Raw genomic sequence first — 18,063 nt, forward strand, 5'->3', positions numbered from 1 at the left:
GGAGCTCAGTCCACTGTTCCAGTGTGGGTCTCTGTCTCTATCTCCAACCATCGCCAGATGAAGGTTCTATGGTGATATGCAAGATATTCGTCAGTATTGCTATAGGATAGGGTCATTTCAGGTTCCCTATCCTCAGCTGCCCAAGGAACTAACTGGGGACATCGCCTTGGGCTCCTGGGAGCCACTCTAGGTTCAAGTCTCTTGCCAGCCCTAAGGTGGCTCCCTTAACTAAGAATTGTGCTTCCCTGCTCCCCTATCCAGCCTTCCTTTATCCCAATCATCCTGTTTCCCCAAGATCCCCCCATCCTCCCCTTCTCACTTTTCTCTCCCCATCTCCCCTTACCCCCATCCCACCCCACCCCCAAGATCCCAATTTTTTGCCTGGCGATTTTGTCTACTTCCCATAGCCAGGAGGATAAGTATATGTTTTTCTTTAGGTTCACCTTCTTATTTAGCTTCTTTAGGATCACAAATTATAGACTCCGTGACCTTTATTTATGGCTAGAAACCAATTATAAGTGAGTACATCCCATGTCCCTGACTGCTCTTTGGACTGGAGAGGGAGGGGGAGAGGAGTGGGGGGAGGGGGAGAAGGGCGGGAAGAGGGGGAGGGAAATGGGAGGCTGGAAGGAGGCGGAAACTTTTTTTTCTCAATAAAAAATTTAAAAAAAAAAAAGAAATACCTACATACTCCACAATGAAACATCTTTAGTTACGTTGTGCCTGCCATGTTTGAGGTTTTCTTGCTGTGTGTTCAGTGCTTTCTGAGGAACTCTGATCATTTTTTTTTTTAACTTTTTTTTTATTGAGAAAAGAAAAAAAAACAAATTTCCTCCTCCCAGCCTCCCATTTCCCTCCCCCTCCTCCCACCCTTCTGCCCCTCCCCCACTCCTCTCCCCCTCCCTCTCCAGCCCAAAGAGCAGTCAGATTTCCCTGCCCTGTGGTAAGTCCTAGGTCCTCCCCCCTCCATGCATTTCTAGGAAGGTGAACATCCAAACTGGCTAGGCTCCCACAAAGCCAGCACATTACATAGGTTCAAAACCCCGTGCCATTGTCCTTGGGTTCTCATCAGCCCTCATTGTTCGCCATGCTCAGAGAGTCCAGTTTTATCCCATGCTTTTTCATTCACAGTTCAGCTGGCCTTGGTGAGCTCCCAATAGATCAGCTCCACTGTCTCAGTGGGTGGGTGCTCCCCTCGTGGTCCCGACTTCTTTGCTCATGTTCTCCCTCCTTCTGCTCCTCATCGGGACCTTGGGAGCTCAGTCCAGTGCTCCAGTGTGGGTCTCTGTCTCTGTCTCCATCCATCACCAGATGAAGGTTCTATGATGATATGCAAGATATTCATCAGTATTGCTCTAGGATAGGGTTATTTCAGGTTCCCCATCCTCAGCTGCCCAAGGAACTAACTGGGGACCTCGGCTTGGGTATCTGGGAGCCACTCTAGATTCAAGTCTCTTGCCAACCCTAAGGTGGCTCCCTTAACTAAGAACCGTGCTTCCATGCTCCCCCATCCAACCTTCCTTCATCCCAATCCTCCCCCTTCCCCAAGCTTCCCCCATTCTCCCCCTCTCCCCCCTCTCTCCCCATCTCCCCTTACCCCCATCCCACCCCACCCCCAAGATCTCAGTTTTCTCCCCGGCAATTTTGTCTACTTCCCATAGCCAAGAGGGCAACTATATGCTTTTCCTTTGGTTCACCTTCTTACTTAGCTTCTTTGGGATCACCAAGTGTAGACTCCGTGACCCTTGTTTATGGCTAGAAACCAATTATGAGTGAGTACATCCCATGTTCATCTTTTTGGGTCTGGGATACCTCACTCAGGATAGTGTTTTCTATTTCCATCCATTTGCATGCAAACTTTGAGAAGTCATTGTTTTTTAACGCAGCATAGTACTCTAATGTGTAGATATTCCACACTTTCTTCATCCATTCTTCCATTGAAGGGCATCTAGGTTGTTTCCAGGTTCTGGCTATTACAAATAATACTGCTATGAACATAGTTGAACAAATGCCCTTGTCATGTGATAGGGCATCTCTTGGGTATATTCCCAGGAGTGGTATTGCTGGGTCCAGGGGTAAGTTGATCCCGAATTTCCTGAGAAACCGAAACACCGATTTCCAAAGTGGTTGCACAAGATTGCATTCCCACCAGCAATGGATGAGTGTTCCCCTTCCTCCACAGCCTCTCCAGCAAAGGCTATCATTGGAGTTTTTTATTTTAGCCATTCTGACAGGTGTAAGATGATATCTCAAAGTTGTTTTGATTTGCATTTCCCTGATTGCTAAGGAGGTTGAGCATGACCTTAAGTGTCTTTTGGCCATTTGAACTTCCTCTGCTGAGAATTCTCTGTTCAGTTCAGTGCCCCATTTTTTAATTGGGTTAATTAGCATTTTAAAGTCTAGTTTCCTGAGTTCTCTATATATTTTGGAGATCAGACCTTTGTCTTTTGCAGGGTTGGTGAAGATCTTCTCCCAGTCTGTAGGTTGCCTATTTGTCTTGGTGACAGTGTCCTTTGCTTTACAGAAGCTTCTCAGTTTTAGTAGGTCCCATTTATTCAATGTTGCCCTTAAAGTCTGTGCTGTTGGGGTTACACATAGGAAGCGATCTCCTGTGCCCATCTCCTGTAGGGTACTTCCCATTTTCTCTTCTTTCAGGTTCACTGTGTTCTGACTGATAGTGAGGTCTTTAATCCATTAGGACTTGAGTTTTGTGCATGGTGATAGATATGGGTCTATTTTCATTCTACTACAGGTTGACATCCAGTTATGCCAGCACCATTTGTTAAAAATGCTTTCTTTCTTCCATTGTATACTTTTGGCTCCTTTATCAAAAATGAGGTGTTCATAGGTTTGTGGGTAAAAATTCGGGTCTTCTATACGATTCCATTGGTCAACTTCTCTGTTTTTATGCCAGTACCACACTGTTTTCATCACTGTAGCTCTGTAATAGAGTTTGAAGTCAGGGATGGTAATGCCTCCAGACAATCCTTTATTGTATAGGATTGTTTTGGCTATCCTGGGTTTTTTGTTTTTCCATATAAAGTTGATTATTGTCCTCTCAAAATCTGTGAAGAATTTTGATGGGACCCTGATGGGGATTGCATTGAATCTATAAAGACTGGAAATAATCAAACTGAGGGCTGAAATCAACAAAATAGAAACACAGAAAACAATCCAAAGAATCAATGAAACAAAAAGCTGGTTCCTGGAGAAAATCAACAAGATTGACAAACCCCTATCCAAACTAATCAAACGGCAGAGAGAGAATTTGCAAATTAATAAGATCAGAAATGAAAAGGGGGACATAACCACAGACACAGAGGAAATTCAGAGAATCATTAGATCTTACTACAATAGCCTATATGCCACAAAACTGGAAAATGTAAAGGAAATGGACACTTTTTTAGATAAATACCTTATACCAAAGTTAAACCAGGACCAGATGAACAATCTAAATAGACCTGTTAGTCGCGAAGAATTAGAAGAGGTTATCAAAAACCTCCCTACCAAAAAAAGCCCAGGACCAGATGGTTTCAATGCGGAATTCTACCAGAACTTCCAAGAAGACCTAATACCTATACTCCTTAATGTATTTCACAATATAGAAACAGAAGAGTCATTGCCAAATTCCTTTTATGAAGCTACAGTTACTCTGATACCAAAACCGCACAAAGACTCAACCAAGAAAGAAAATTATAGACCAATCTCACTCATGAACATCGATGCAAAAATCCTCAACAAAATACTGGCAAACCGAATCCAAGAACACATTAGGAAAATTATCCATTATGATCAAGTAGGCTTCATCCCAGGGATGCAGGGCTGGTTCAACATACGAAAATCTATCAATGTAATCCAGCATATAAATAAACTGAACAAAAAAAACCATATGATCATTTCATTAGATGCTGAAAAAGCATTTGACAAAATTCAACACCCCTTTATGATAAAAGTATTGGAGAGATTAGGGATACAAGGGTCATACCTAAATATAATAAAAGCTATATACAGCAAGCCGACAGCTAACATTAAATTAAATGGAGAGAAACTTAAAGCCATCCCACTAAACTCAGGAACACGACAAGGCTGCCCACTCTCGCCATACCTCTTCAATATAGTGCTTGAAGTTCTAGCAATAGCAATAAGACAACATAAGGGGATCAAGGGGATTCGAATTGGAAAGGAAGAAGTTAAACTTTCGTTATTTGCAGATGATATGATAGTGTACATAAGCGACCCCCAAAACTCCACCAAAGAACTTTTACAGCTGATAAACACCTTTAGTAATGTGGCAGGATGCAAGATAAACTCCAAAAAATCAGTCGCCCTCTTATACACAAAGGATATGGAAACAGAGAGGGAAATCCGAGAAGCTTCACCTTTCACAATAGCCACAAACAGCATAAAATATCTTGGGGTAACTCTAACCAAGGAAGTGAAAGATCTATTTGACAAGAACTTTAAGGCATTGAAGAAAGAAATTGAGGAGTATACCAGAAAATGGAAGGACCTTCCTTGCTCTTGGATTGGGAGGATCAACATAGTAAAAATGGCAATTCTACCAAAGGAACTCTGATCTTAAAATCATATTGTTTTCTGCATTACAATTCTTTTTAGTTTTCCCCATTAATAGTTACTTTTAGAAAACATTGACTGGCTGTGGGTTTCTGTCTATTGCAGGTGCTTCCAGACGCTCTGGGTCAGTTTCCCTTTGTGACTACAGGGTTCCTTTTCCCATTAAATGAATAATGAATTCAAACTTGAGGCCTATCATAAATATGTATTAACAAATGAGATACATCGTTAAGGATCCAAGCACAAAAGAGGAGACAAAGTGCCATTAGGTATATTTCTTCACCTTGATCATATGTAAGGATGCTTTGTTTTGACCAAGGTTCTTATCCTTTGTTTTGCATTATAATATTTAAATAAAAAAGCAATTAGCTTTTATATATGTCATATTTGTATGGTACAACCATTTTCTACTTTTTATGTTAAATAGAGAGCTCTTCAGCATGATATGTCTGTGACTTTTCAAGCTAATATGATGTGAAAAGTTGCTTGCTTCACTCCCATAATTCTATAGCTTGATTGCTATGGTTTTGTATTTAAATTAATAGCTCTTCCCATATCTCTCACAGGAAAAGTGAATGGGCTATCTTTATTTTATGTTAAATGAGAAAATTTGCTTCAATTGTATGAATAAAATTCTCAATTTAGAAATGACATTTTTACAAGATACTGATTAATTTCTTGGAATTTTCTTCTGTTTTAGTTTGTTTGTTCAGTTTCTGGCATAGCTACTGTAATATCTGGTACTGTATGTCTTCTATTTATGCAGGTCTTTATTTTCTTCTGACTTCAGGCACACACACACACACACACACACACACATGCACACACTTTTTTTTATCTTTTGAAGAATTTTTAAAGTTACTTTGCCAAGTTCCAAAAATTCCCAGTAGAACCTTGATTCAACTTATGATAAAGTGATAAATTTATAGAGCAATTATTTTTGGAATAGATAGTTTTATAATCTTGAATACTCCTGTTCTGGAACATTAGAAGTCTCTCTATTAAGTCACATTTTCTTTTATGTCTCTCAGTCAAGTATTCCTTATAAAGCTCCTGCAGATGTCTCATGAAATTTGTCCATAGACATTTCACAATTAAGTTAATGTGTATGCTTTTCAGCAGTTATTCAGCAATACTTGAGTTAGAGGTCATCAAAGATGATCAAAAAAGTATAGGCAGGAGAGAGACAGAATATTGTGGCCCCTAGATCAATGATTGTGCCATTTCCTCTTCATTTCCTTTCCTCCAAACCATCTCACGTACTCTTGTTGCTTTATTTTTTGCTATAATTTATTATTCTTGAAATTATAATGTGTGACTTGTAAATATGTATTCTTCATCTGTCATGTTAAAAATAATGTCATTTCTTCCTATCACATATTGTCCCTGAAGCATGATAACACATGTCAGAGTGGTTAACATCAAAAACACCAATGATAGCTTATGCTGGAGAGGATGTGGAGTAATGGGAATACTCCCCCATTGCTGGTGGGAATGCAAACTTGTACAGCCACTTTGGAAATCACTGCAGCAATTTCTCAGAAAATTGGAAATCAACCTATCTCAGGATCTTGTTCAATTTCTATGTCTAAAGACAGTACAAATTTTAGGATTCCTCTCAAAGATAATAAATACATGTAGTCACTGAAGGGATGTTTATATATTGTTGTGTGTTGTCTATCTATTAATGACTAAATTCATCTAAATTAAATCACCAATTTTTATTTATTAGCCCCATAAAACAGATCCTTTATAATTTCATGACTGGCAACACTAGCCTTCATATGTTATAAGCCCATAACATAGTCCCCATTTATTTCTATTTGTAAATTGAAAAATATATTATTCAGTCTTGCAGGATACTTCAACATGAAACAGAGCACATGAAGCTCTATTCTTGAATTTTAATCAGAAACCAATAGCTCTTAGCATCTGATTTCAGTTTCAGAGAGCTTTAATATTATCTTAAGTTTGGCTTTTCTGTTATAAACTTAGAATGCTGATATTTTACATAAGGCTGATGTTAATGAATTGTCATATGTCATATCACCCAAAGATATTAGGATGAGCCTTGCTCACTGTGACATTGTTGTGTCAGGCAATCCAGTAATTATTGTGGCATTTGCATTTTACTGTAGTTGTTTGTCTGTTGATTAATGATGCCATTTTCTCTTCCAGGTTTGAACTCTGATATTTTTTTTGCTCATTTGCTATTTTTGTTAGTGTGCCTTTGCTGGCTGTAATTTGTTGATCAGATAATTTTCCTTGGAGAAATTCTCCTTGCTCTTCAATATTAAATGATTTATCTAAGTTTCTATTCTGAAGCTTTTGTCTTGCTTCTTTTAAACTTCCTGTTCTGTATGAGTTTTGTCTTTGTGACCTTTGTAGGGATATTAGAAAGAAATTAATACAATCGTACTGGGTTCGGGGTGTTGGAGGAAGGCCACTTGTTGGTTCCTGGCTGCTCAGCCCTGAAATAATCGCACTGAAACTGTATTATTATAATCTCTGCTTGGCCCATTAGCTCTAGCTTCTTATTGGCTAACTCTTTCATATTAATTTAACCCATTTCCATTAATCTGTGTATCACCACATGGCTGTGGCTTACCAGCTAAAGTTCCAACTGTCTGCCTCCAACAGAACTAAATGGCTTCTCTCTCTTGACTCCACCTTTCTCCCAGAATTCAGTTTAGTTTTTTCTGCTTATCTCTGTTCCCTTCACAGGCCTAAAACAGTTCCATTATTAACCAATTGTATTCTCAGCATACAGAGAGGAGTCCCACATCATCAGGGTAATTTTTTGTAGCTTTTATCAGCACAGGAATATAAGTTGCACTAACTGTAGCCAAATCAGGACTTGATTCGTTTAATTTTTGGCCTTGGATATTGAACCTTGGAGTTTGCAAATTGTAGGCACTCATGGTGACACTGTACCTCACCCATGTCTAGACTGATTATTTTGTTGTTGTGATCATTCATGATTTGATGATAGGCACACTTGAATAAACTTACCCTTTTACATGTTAGATTCCTATAGTGAAGTCTATTAGTAATATTTATTTTATTCAATTTATTCTAAAATATTGATTCATAAAATATTATCTAGCAAAGCTGCTTAATTCTCAGTGTAGCTGCAACTTCTTTCAAGATTAAAAGACATCTATTCAAGAAATTGTTTTCATGATTTAGTGTTTTGTAACCCTACTCTCTGAAATGTGAATGCTTACTCATCTCAAATAGAGAACCAACAGTAGACAGATGAAAGGAAATCATAGACATCCAATGAGTTTTATTGTGGTGGTTTAAGCAATATGGGGGAGGTGTTATGTAGAGGATCAGAGATGACTGAAAGACAGCTGCTTCACCAACCCCCTTCAGCATGGGTAGAAGCTCATCAGACTAAATATCTGCAGTGAATGACTTGTGAGTAGCTCCACAGGATGCAGTTCGAGCATCTTCCTGCAGCTTAAATGTTCTCTGCTTCTTCTAGGAGTTCAGCTGCCTCCTGTTTCTATCAGGATGCCTGACTGATCTGCCTCCCTGGAAAGCTAGGCGGAAATGAGTCTTCTAAGCAACAAAGATGTTTGCTTTTTATTCATTTTGGCCTTGCTAGTCATTGGGTGTCTTCCAGCAGTCCTTACTGTTTGTATACACTTCAGGAGGGAGGAGCCTAGTATATCAAATCAGTTTCAGGTACTTCGGAAGCCTTTGAGTTGTTTGATACCTGACGCTAGTGAGCCTTCTTGTAGGGGCTCCACCTCACATTAGACTATTTGTGTGTTAAGTTTCCATCTTAGATGAAAGGTTATCTGAGAGTAAAATACTACAGAACACTCAGAACAAGACCTTGCTTTTCAACTGACTATTTTATCCCATGTACCCATATCTACTTCCAGTGAGTTCTGTGGTTTTAAGTTTTCATTGTTTGTATAGTCTTCAAAGAACCTCTTGCACTTTCATTTTAAGACAAATATTAATACCTGTCAAATTTTGTTTTAATTCATTATCTAATGCTTAGTATATAATATTGTATTTCTATAGTATTAAACTTATATTTGATTGTGTGCATTAGATAGCATGGATAATTTTTTATGTTCATATGGCATATATACATTTGTCCCTTTTCTATTCACAACTTTTAGATTCTTTTTCTTCTTTGTATAACTATCATATGCTTAGTTGAGGATATAATTATAACTTGAACACTTTAAAATTTCACTCTAACAAAGTAACTTTCCCCTCTTACATCTTTCTCTAACAATTAATTTTGAAACTTTTCATAAGACTTTGACATTTTAACTTTGATAAGAAAACACTTTTATATTTTAAGCTATAATTAGCCCATGTGCTCTTGGCTTCTAAGAATCAGCCAAATTATCAGTCACTTTTGTAGTCCTTGGAAGTTAATCTTTAACCGGGCATATTTTCTTGTCCAGAAAATGCAGTTAGGATTTTCAGTAATTAATATATTCCAGAGTTGGGAATGTAGGTCATCAACTAGAGTACTTGCTTAGTATTCACAATGCTCTGTGTCTGATCTCTGTGCTTCATAAACAACATGGTAGTCAATGCCTGTTCTTTCATCTGTAGGGAGGTAGAAGTGAGAAGATCAGACATTTAAATCCCTCTCAGTTGCCAAGGGAGTTCAAAGGTGGTCTGGGATTCAAAAGACCCTGTCTCAAAGCAATACAATACACAAAATTTTCCAGAGGATAAGACACAAGCTCATTTTTTTGGCCATGTTTTATAAATAAAACAAACTTTTCATCTTGAGACCATAACATAAAAGGGATCTTTTCTTTTATTTTGTAAGTTACTTAGCCTCTCTGGGTTGTCGGAGCATACTTTACAGATATATATGAGTACATACCATGTATTTCTTTCTGGGTCTGAGTTATATCACTTGGCATGATATTCTCAAGTTCCATCCATTTGCCTGCAAATTTTATGTTGTCATTATTTTGATCAGCTGAGTAATATTCCATTGTGAAAATGTACCATATTTTGTTTATCCATTCTTCAGTTGAGAGACATCTGGGTTATTTCCAGTTCCTAGTTATTATTTTAATAAAGTTGCTATTAACATAGTTGAACAAGTGTCTTTGTGGTAGGATGGTGTGTCCTTTAGGTTTATGCCAAGAAGAGATATAGCTGGATCCTGAGGTAGATTGAGTCCCAGTTTTCTAAGAAACTAGTATATTGATTTCCAAAATGAACAACTTTGTACTTCCACCAGCAATGGAAGAGTGTTCCACTTGCTCCACATCTTCCACATCCTCCACAGCATAAACTGTCACTTGTGGTTTTTATCTTAGCCATTCTGAAAAGCACAAGATGCAATCATGAAATCATTTTGATTTGCATTTTCCTGATAACTAAAGATGTTAAACATTTTAGTGTTTCTCTGTCATCTGACATTCCTCTGTTGAGAATTCTCCATTTATGACTGTACCCCAAATTTTAATTGGATAATTTAGTTTGTTGATGTCCTCTTTCTTTTTTTTTTCTTTAAGATTTATTTATTTATTATGTATACAGTGTTCTGTATGCATGTTTGCCTGCTGGTCAGAAGAAGGTGCCAGATCTCATTACAGATAGTTGTGAGCCATCGTATGGTTGCTGGGATTGAATTCAGAACCTCTGGAAGAACAGCCAATGCTCTTAACCACTGAGCCATCTCTCCATCTCGATGTCTAGTTTCTTGTGTTCATGATATATTTTGGATATTAGGCCTCTGTTAGACTTGGAGTTGGTAAAACTTATTTTCTACTTTGAGTGCTGCTATTCCATCCTATTGAATGTGTTCTTTGCCTCACAGATATGTTTTAGTTTCACAAGGTGCCATCCATCAACACATTCAAGGTTATTCCCCACTTTCTCTTCTAACAGTATATCTGTTTTATTTTGAGATCTTTGATAATCTCTCTCCTCCATATACTGTTCTCTGTAGTTTATCTTTGGTTACCCAGATTTTCCATTTCCAGAATTCCCTCAGTTTGTGTTTTTTTTTTTAATTGTGTCTTTTTCGATTTACAGGTCTTTAATACTTTTGCTCACTTGTTTTTGTTTGTGTCTTTCTTTCTTTGCTCATTTTGTTTAGTTTTGTTTTGCTCTTGTTTTTCTGATTTAGGTTGCTGGGATCTGAGGAGAACAAATCTGCCAGGGTTTGGGGGCTGGGCCCAAAAGTGTCACTGTTGATGAGGGGGAGGGGGAGGAGTGTAGAATAGGTCCTTCTGAACAGAATCTGAGCAGTTGGGCCTACAAATTTATCTTTAGTGCTTTGCCCTTTTCTTACAATATATCCTTTCTTAATCTCGCTGGCTTTCTTATCTTTTGTTTTTACTTGTTTGCTCGTTTGTTCTTTAATTTTAAGACCCAGGACTTAGCAGTTCTGAGAACACTCAGACATCCTATTATAACTCTTTCACTGTTCTGTGAACCGTCTCCTTCAGAAAGGATCAAATGTATGTCGAATGTCCTAAAACATTCCCAGTGCCCTTTCTGATCTGTGTTATAACTTTGAAAATTTCTTCCTGTATATTTCTGTTCTACCTTTTCTGTTCAGATGTGTCTAAATCACATTTAGTTCATTAAGTTTTTCACATATAATGACTTTTCTTTAAAAAAAAAAATTCTTAATAGTTTTTTTTGACTTATAAATACTTTTTATTAGGTGTTGCAAATACGTTTAGGTTATAATTCTAGATTTATGATATTTTCAGGGTGAATGTTAAGAATTTCCAATTATAATTAGTTGTTTAATTATATTTTGTAATTTGGGCTTGACCTTACATTAAATATTTTGCTTTACAGTTGACACGCATGCTGTTCTGAGGAAGGCACTCTCCAGAATGGTTTGGGAGCTACACAGTTTAGGCCTTGTATTAAAATCTCTTAGGCCTCTTATTCTAATTTGTGTATTCAATATCATAAATTCTATATGCTCTGCTTCTGTGGTTTAGTCTTACTCTTCTTGATCTGTCACAACTCAAACATGGAAGTATATTTCTATAGCCTCTCTTTTATTGGCTCAGTCCAAGTTGTTTCCATGACTTTTCTAGGACTTTTTGGGACCTGTCTCCCTCTAGACCTCTTCATGTACCTCCTGTTTCTCCCTTCTGCATCCTCCTGCATACTCCCTTCTCCCTTCTTCGTATATATGAGGGACACCTTCACGTCAACACATTGGTTCCTACTCCTCAGATAAATGTGCTTTCCTTCTTGTGTGCATGGTATATTCTCATTCTGGTTTATTATTATTGTTTAAAAGTCACTGCTCTGTGGGATCTTCCTTGGCCTCTGTCTGAAATTTCTGGGTATTTTGTTTGTTTGTTTTTGGTTCACTTCCTAGACCCCTTCTGTGTCTATTTTTCATTTCAGTTTTTAGCCCTAGTGAGTCTCTTCTAAACTGTATCTTATTTGCCTTGGTTGCTTTCTGTTCTCATTCATGTTCAAAGACAGAATTGATATTTTATTTTTCTTCAGTCAGCAGCTATGCTTGGTATAGTTAATGCTTACTAAAGTTTTATTTAATTGAGAGATGGATAAATGAATAAATAAAGTATGTCATTTTCTTAGCATGGATATGATCTGTTTGGGCATTAATTCATTTAAAGATCAGTATTTAGTCTACAAAATAGAAACAAAACAACAAATTATCTTCTAAACATTGTTGTAAAGTGAGATAATCTCAGCAATATACCTGTAATGAAATGCTCAATGGCTTCAAATATTATTCTTTACTGATGTATTAAAACAGCTGGAAGATGCATATATTTGAGATATAAATTTTGTTAATGTATCTACATAGGAGGAAGTAGTTCCCACAAAACAGATTAAAATGACTATGTCCTTAACATGATTATACTATATGTAAATTATAGTGAGCAATTAAGTTCTATCTTACCAATCTTTACATTCAGTTACAATGTAATTAACTATCACCGTGTTGTATGTTAGGTAATCAGAACATCATCCTCTTGAATAAATGAACTTTGGATTATTTGACTCATTTTTTTTTCTACCATTCATCCTTGGATAGCTCCACTATATGTTACCTTTATGAATTCAATCTTAAACTCTATGTGCAAATGACATGATTTATAATTATTTTTACTCTCTGTTTCTGAATGGTTTCAATTATTTTCCAGCTTCATCTTTTCTGTCACAAGTAATAGGTCTTTCTTTATTATAAGGATGAATAGCATTTTCTTTACCCATTTTTTAGTTAGTAAATATGATTAGTCTATTTCTTGGTTGTCTCAATGAAAAAAAAGAAGTGTAGGCATCTCCTTATTTCTCTGGCATACTGATCTCATTTACATGAAATACACAGCTAATGGTGTATCTGACAATCATTTGGTTTTAATTTCCTTGATATTATAAGGGGATAGGATAAAGACGGAGTACTCATGAGAGATTTTTCTCAAGGCTAGAACAAAGATCCTGGTACTCAATATTTTCTCACTTTTCTCTGTGAGAGAAATCACAGGCAAATGGGACTTCTGATAGCATGGAACTGTGCTGACACATGGGGTGGATGATGGATATGAAGTAATTATTTTTCTTACCCAGTTCAGTTGTGCTGGGTAACCTTTCCACTGTAATTTCTGACCCTTATTCAGTACTTGTTGTGTCTATTGAACAAATTACCCTTCCATTTGGCTCTCCTCTCATTACCTATATTAATTATCAGATTAATCTGGACACAACCCTGCATAGTAGTGGTGTTTGAGGGAAGAGAGGAATATAAGCTGCCTGCTTTAATAAATTAAGAATATTTTTTGCATGGTAAGTATTAAGCAATTAATAATAAAGACACGCTCGAGTTTTTCTGTGAAAATTAATAGCATTTCTCAAATCTGGATCAAATAATCTCTAGAACAGTCAAGGACATGGCAATCATTTTCCCCCAGAGATTCAGTTTCTTAACACATTGTTTTTGCTTGGCTGGAATTCTGTGTGAGGCTTTCAGCTATGAAATTTCTCAAATACATTTGTTGCAAACATTTCCCAGTGGTCTCTACATGTACACTGGAGGACAGGTTTTAAGAAGCTGGAAATCTATTGGTCTTAAAAAAGCTTTTCCTCGTAGTTAAGTGGGAACAAAATTGAGCATGGGCATCAATACTAACTATAAAACTTTTATGTTTCAGATTTCCTTTTATGGTAGTTACTGAGTATAAGACTGAGAAATGTGGCAAACATCCCTAACCTTTTCTGTCTTTACTCTTCCCTCTCAGGGAGCATAAAATTTGAAATAAGGAATACAATCATGCCCTAATATTTGGCTTCTTTCCATGTTCAAGGGCTGAGGCTACTGGAGAAGTTTAAACTCATAAGTAACCCATTTGAGGAGTCAAAATCAGTAATATTGGGAGGACGTAGGAACTGAAATGTAGGAATATTATCGTGTACATCTAAGTGCAGTATGGCTAGACACAGGCTAAGAGAATGAAAATCTAGAGGACAAGTAGCAGTCAAAAGTATTATATCTTGAATATGTTTTTATGTGGACTAATAAAATATAGTAAAATAAATTTTATTGGCAATGATTACATGAATAGAAGGACATGGAATTGGGCGAAGATGGTGTAATGCAAAGCCAGAGCCCAGGTAAATGCAGACAAAGCCAGAAGTGTGAGTGAGTGTGTGTGTGTGTGTGTGTGTGTGTGTGTGTACATATATAAGTCTGATTGTGAATGTGGAACCTGGAAATAATTTTCTGATCGTGTTCTCCATTATTCTTCAACTTGATTTTATTTTGATAAAGAGACTCTCAGTGAACATGAATCTCACTGATAAGACTAGACAGACTCAACAGCAAGCTCAAGAGGATTCTCCTCTTTCCCTCCTTAGCTCTTGATTCACAGTAATCAACCCCATACCGAGCTTTTTACACAGGAGCTGGATTTTTGAACTAGGTCTTGATACTGCAGAGACATCTCCAGGCCTCCATCATAACTATTTCTTCTCTGTGCATGCTGCCTAGGTGATGCTCATGATGTCGTACTCAAACTTTGTTAGCCTTGTTATCATTCTTTCCCCCCTTTGAGAATTTCTAGCTTGAAGCTCTATTAAATAGTTTTAACACCATGGGGTAATATGATTTTTGCATGATTCTATTAAATTTAAAATAAATTACAGACCTCCAGAAAGTCATCTCCTGAAAGAGGGCTCTGGATTTTATTTGTTTTTAATCTCCAAAGTTTAACACAAAGATTGCTACAAAATAAGAGTTTAATAAATGTTATTTAACTCTATAATTGTGTTCTGTTTTTCTATAGAGTGGACCATGGTAGTATAATTGCAATATGTTTTCAAATCTTCTTGGCATCATTGCTTTACTATCATCTGTGGCAGTGTTTCAAAGAATTAGATATGCTTTCACACTTCATCTCACTCCATGCACAATCTATCCTTTATTGGCTCACCATAAAGAAGGAACTGTGGGAGATAGTTGTTCTCCATTGGTTTCCCATATATGCCCACCAAGGCTGAATACTGCCCTCTCTTCAAAGGCAGGCGACTCTCTGTTGCTAAGAGAGAGACAGACAGACAGAGACACAGACACAGAGAGAGGATGAGCGTGAGCATCATTGAGTGAGAAACATGAAACGAGAGAATAGATTCCCAATCAGAGGAAGACACTTAGAAGCCTCAATATTCTTAGTAACCCACAAATACAGAGAACTTAATTGTATTTCTACCATATTGAGTATTTCAGAATGAGTATACTTCAGAATATGGGAGAACACTCATATCTTTTGTTTGCCTTAATAAAAATAATTGATGGAAAACTCTTTTATGAACAGGGTTACATTGCAAGTAGTGGCAGCTGCAACCCTACAACTATCTTTACCCGTTAGGGATTGACTAACTAGTTAGGGGTTGACTTACTAGTTAGGGGTTACTGTCTGGTATTGCAGGGATGTTACCATATATATAATATGTAAGTGAGTTACTCATAATCATCTTCCCTCTCTGGTGAAGAGGAACTTGAAGGTCTGCAAGGCAGATTGACTGGTGATTGGTCTGCTCCCAGGTGAAATAGACTTGACCTCTCTCTCTGCCTCTCTCTCTGTCTCTCTCTCTCTCTCTCTCTCTCTCTCTCTCTCCACTATCTCTCTTGCTATCTCAATTGCTATGATCTTCTTTGCTGCTCAAAAGAGTAAATGATAATTCACACATGAGTTCTATAAAAGCTGCATCACACTGCATATCCTTAGGTGTGTAGTGGGATTGTAGAGGTAATGTCTTGGCTTTCTAGTTTTATTATAATTAAAGCAATTGCAATAGAGGGTTATGCCTTCTGAAATTGTACACTTTCATGAAATAGCAGGGCAATTTTTTTGAGACGTGTTCAAGTGTAAGGGATCTTTCTGATTTTGAATCTTACTACTGTTTTTCTGTTTTCAAGGCAGTTGCTTATGTCTAGTTATTTCCTTTGAAGTTATATGTATGTATCTCATGAAGTCCCCAATCTCCATGACTTAGATTTTCCAACGCTATTAGGTTATTACTATTCAGGGGTTGTGCATATTTGAATTCACAGGTCTTCATTACAAACATTAAATTCAGCATCAGTTGCTTGACAGTTTAAAATACTCATATTGGTTGCCTCTCTGTTTAAGAGGGGTTGAAAGTTGACTTCCAGTGAGACCCATGCTGAGAGCAATTTTAAATCTTCTATGAAATGAAAAGAGTGGCCACTGACACCAATTACTTCAGAGGATTTCAAGGACTTTTACATTTTCTAACTCCTCTAATGCCTGACTCTGTGTCACCACAGCATCCTGTTTCTCTAAAACTACAAAGGAAATATCACAAATGACTTAGAGCAGTCGTCCAGGTGATATAGAAATCCTGTTTTAGTAAAATGCAGAGAAATTATTTTCCAAATAACAGATGTCTAAATGCTCTGACAATTCTCTACAGAAAAACTGGATACATGAAGAAAACTTGTAACCACTGAGGCTGGAGAGATTGTTCAATGGTTAGGAGCACTGCCTGCTCTTGCAGAAGACCCCAGCTTAGTTCTCAGCACCCATGTGGCAGTTCCCAACTGCCTGTAACTCCATATTCAACAGATCTGTTGCCACATTTTGATCTCCAAAAGTACCAGACATGCAGGGAATTTACATAGATAATGTGCAGGCCAAATACTCACAGTTGCCGGAGACTGCTCCTTCTTTCCTGGCCGTCTGTACCCCCAAAATGATCACACAGAAACTGTATTAATTACAACATTGTTTGGCCTATTAGCCCAGATTTGTTCTTGGCTAGCCCTTATATCTTGAATTAACCTACTACAAGTAATCTATGCAACACAATCAGGTTGTGACCTAAGTCCCAGCGGACTCCAGTAGACATCTTTCTCCTAAGGCTATCTGGCATCTCACTGGCTCCACAGGCTTTCTCCTCTGTCTCTGCTTAGAATTCCCACCTTTCTCTATTCTGCCCTGCTAAAGGCCTAAAGCAACTTCTTTGTTAACCAATGGTTTACAGAGGGGAATCCCACATCAACTCATGCATATCAAATAAAAATAAACAAACCAAAAATGATATTGCTCCTAATTATAAGACAAAGCCTAGGCATAGATATTCTGCATTTTTTGATATTAATTACTTGATTTGCCTTGATTACTCTAGAGCTGATAATATTTTAAAGTCTATATAACTATATAACTATAACTGATATTCAGGCTCAGGCAAAGTAAAACAAATGATTAACTGTGTCCAAGTTTCTTCCTTCCCTCCTTCTTTCATTCTTTTTCTCCTTCCTTTTTTCCTTCCTTCCTTCCTTCCTTCTTTCTTCCTCCCTCCCTTCCCCCCTCTTTCTTTCTTTGATTTTTGAGATAGGGTTTCTCTATGTAACAGCTCGCATGGTTCTGGAACACACTCTGTTGACCAGGCTGACCTAAAACTCACAGAGATCTGCATGTTTCTGCCTCACAAGTGCTAAAATTTGTAGAAAAGAAGAAAAATTATGGTTTCTTAGGGAGAAAGGAAGTACTTTAATTCCCCCACACATGGTCTTCTATGAGTAGCTGTAGAATAAACACTACACTGCTTCTCAGTGTTTCAATTTCCTCTCCCATGTTCAAAATTAAGATCAGTCTCAAGACATGCACTCTTCATCAACAACCATAATGAAAGAATGAAAGATTTAATCATTCTAATGTTCTGTCTAACAAATGCTTAATTGCCTCACATATTTCTCCATTATGGGAAAGCTCATCTATATACTCAGAGACACTGCAATCTACAAAGTTATTAGATTCATGGATATTTAAGTGATGCATGAGAAAGCAGGTTGACTGACAACTGAGGCCAGCTTTGGAGCCTGTCAGACAAAGGATGGGTAAGGCCACACTTGGACAGTTTTCTCCCTGTGTTGGTGAGGTATAGCAGCAGCTAATATACTTGCTTCTTGCCTTCACTGCAAATGCTCAGCAGGAAATGGAAATAAGGTGGAGTAGGAGGGCC

The sequence above is a fragment of the Microtus oregoni genome, unplaced genomic scaffold (genome assembly GCF_018167655.1).
Source record: "Microtus oregoni isolate MIOR12 unplaced genomic scaffold, Mior012 000008F_ref0000371, whole genome shotgun sequence".
In the NCBI taxonomy this organism is placed as follows: domain Eukaryota; kingdom Metazoa; phylum Chordata; class Mammalia; order Rodentia; family Cricetidae; genus Microtus; species Microtus oregoni.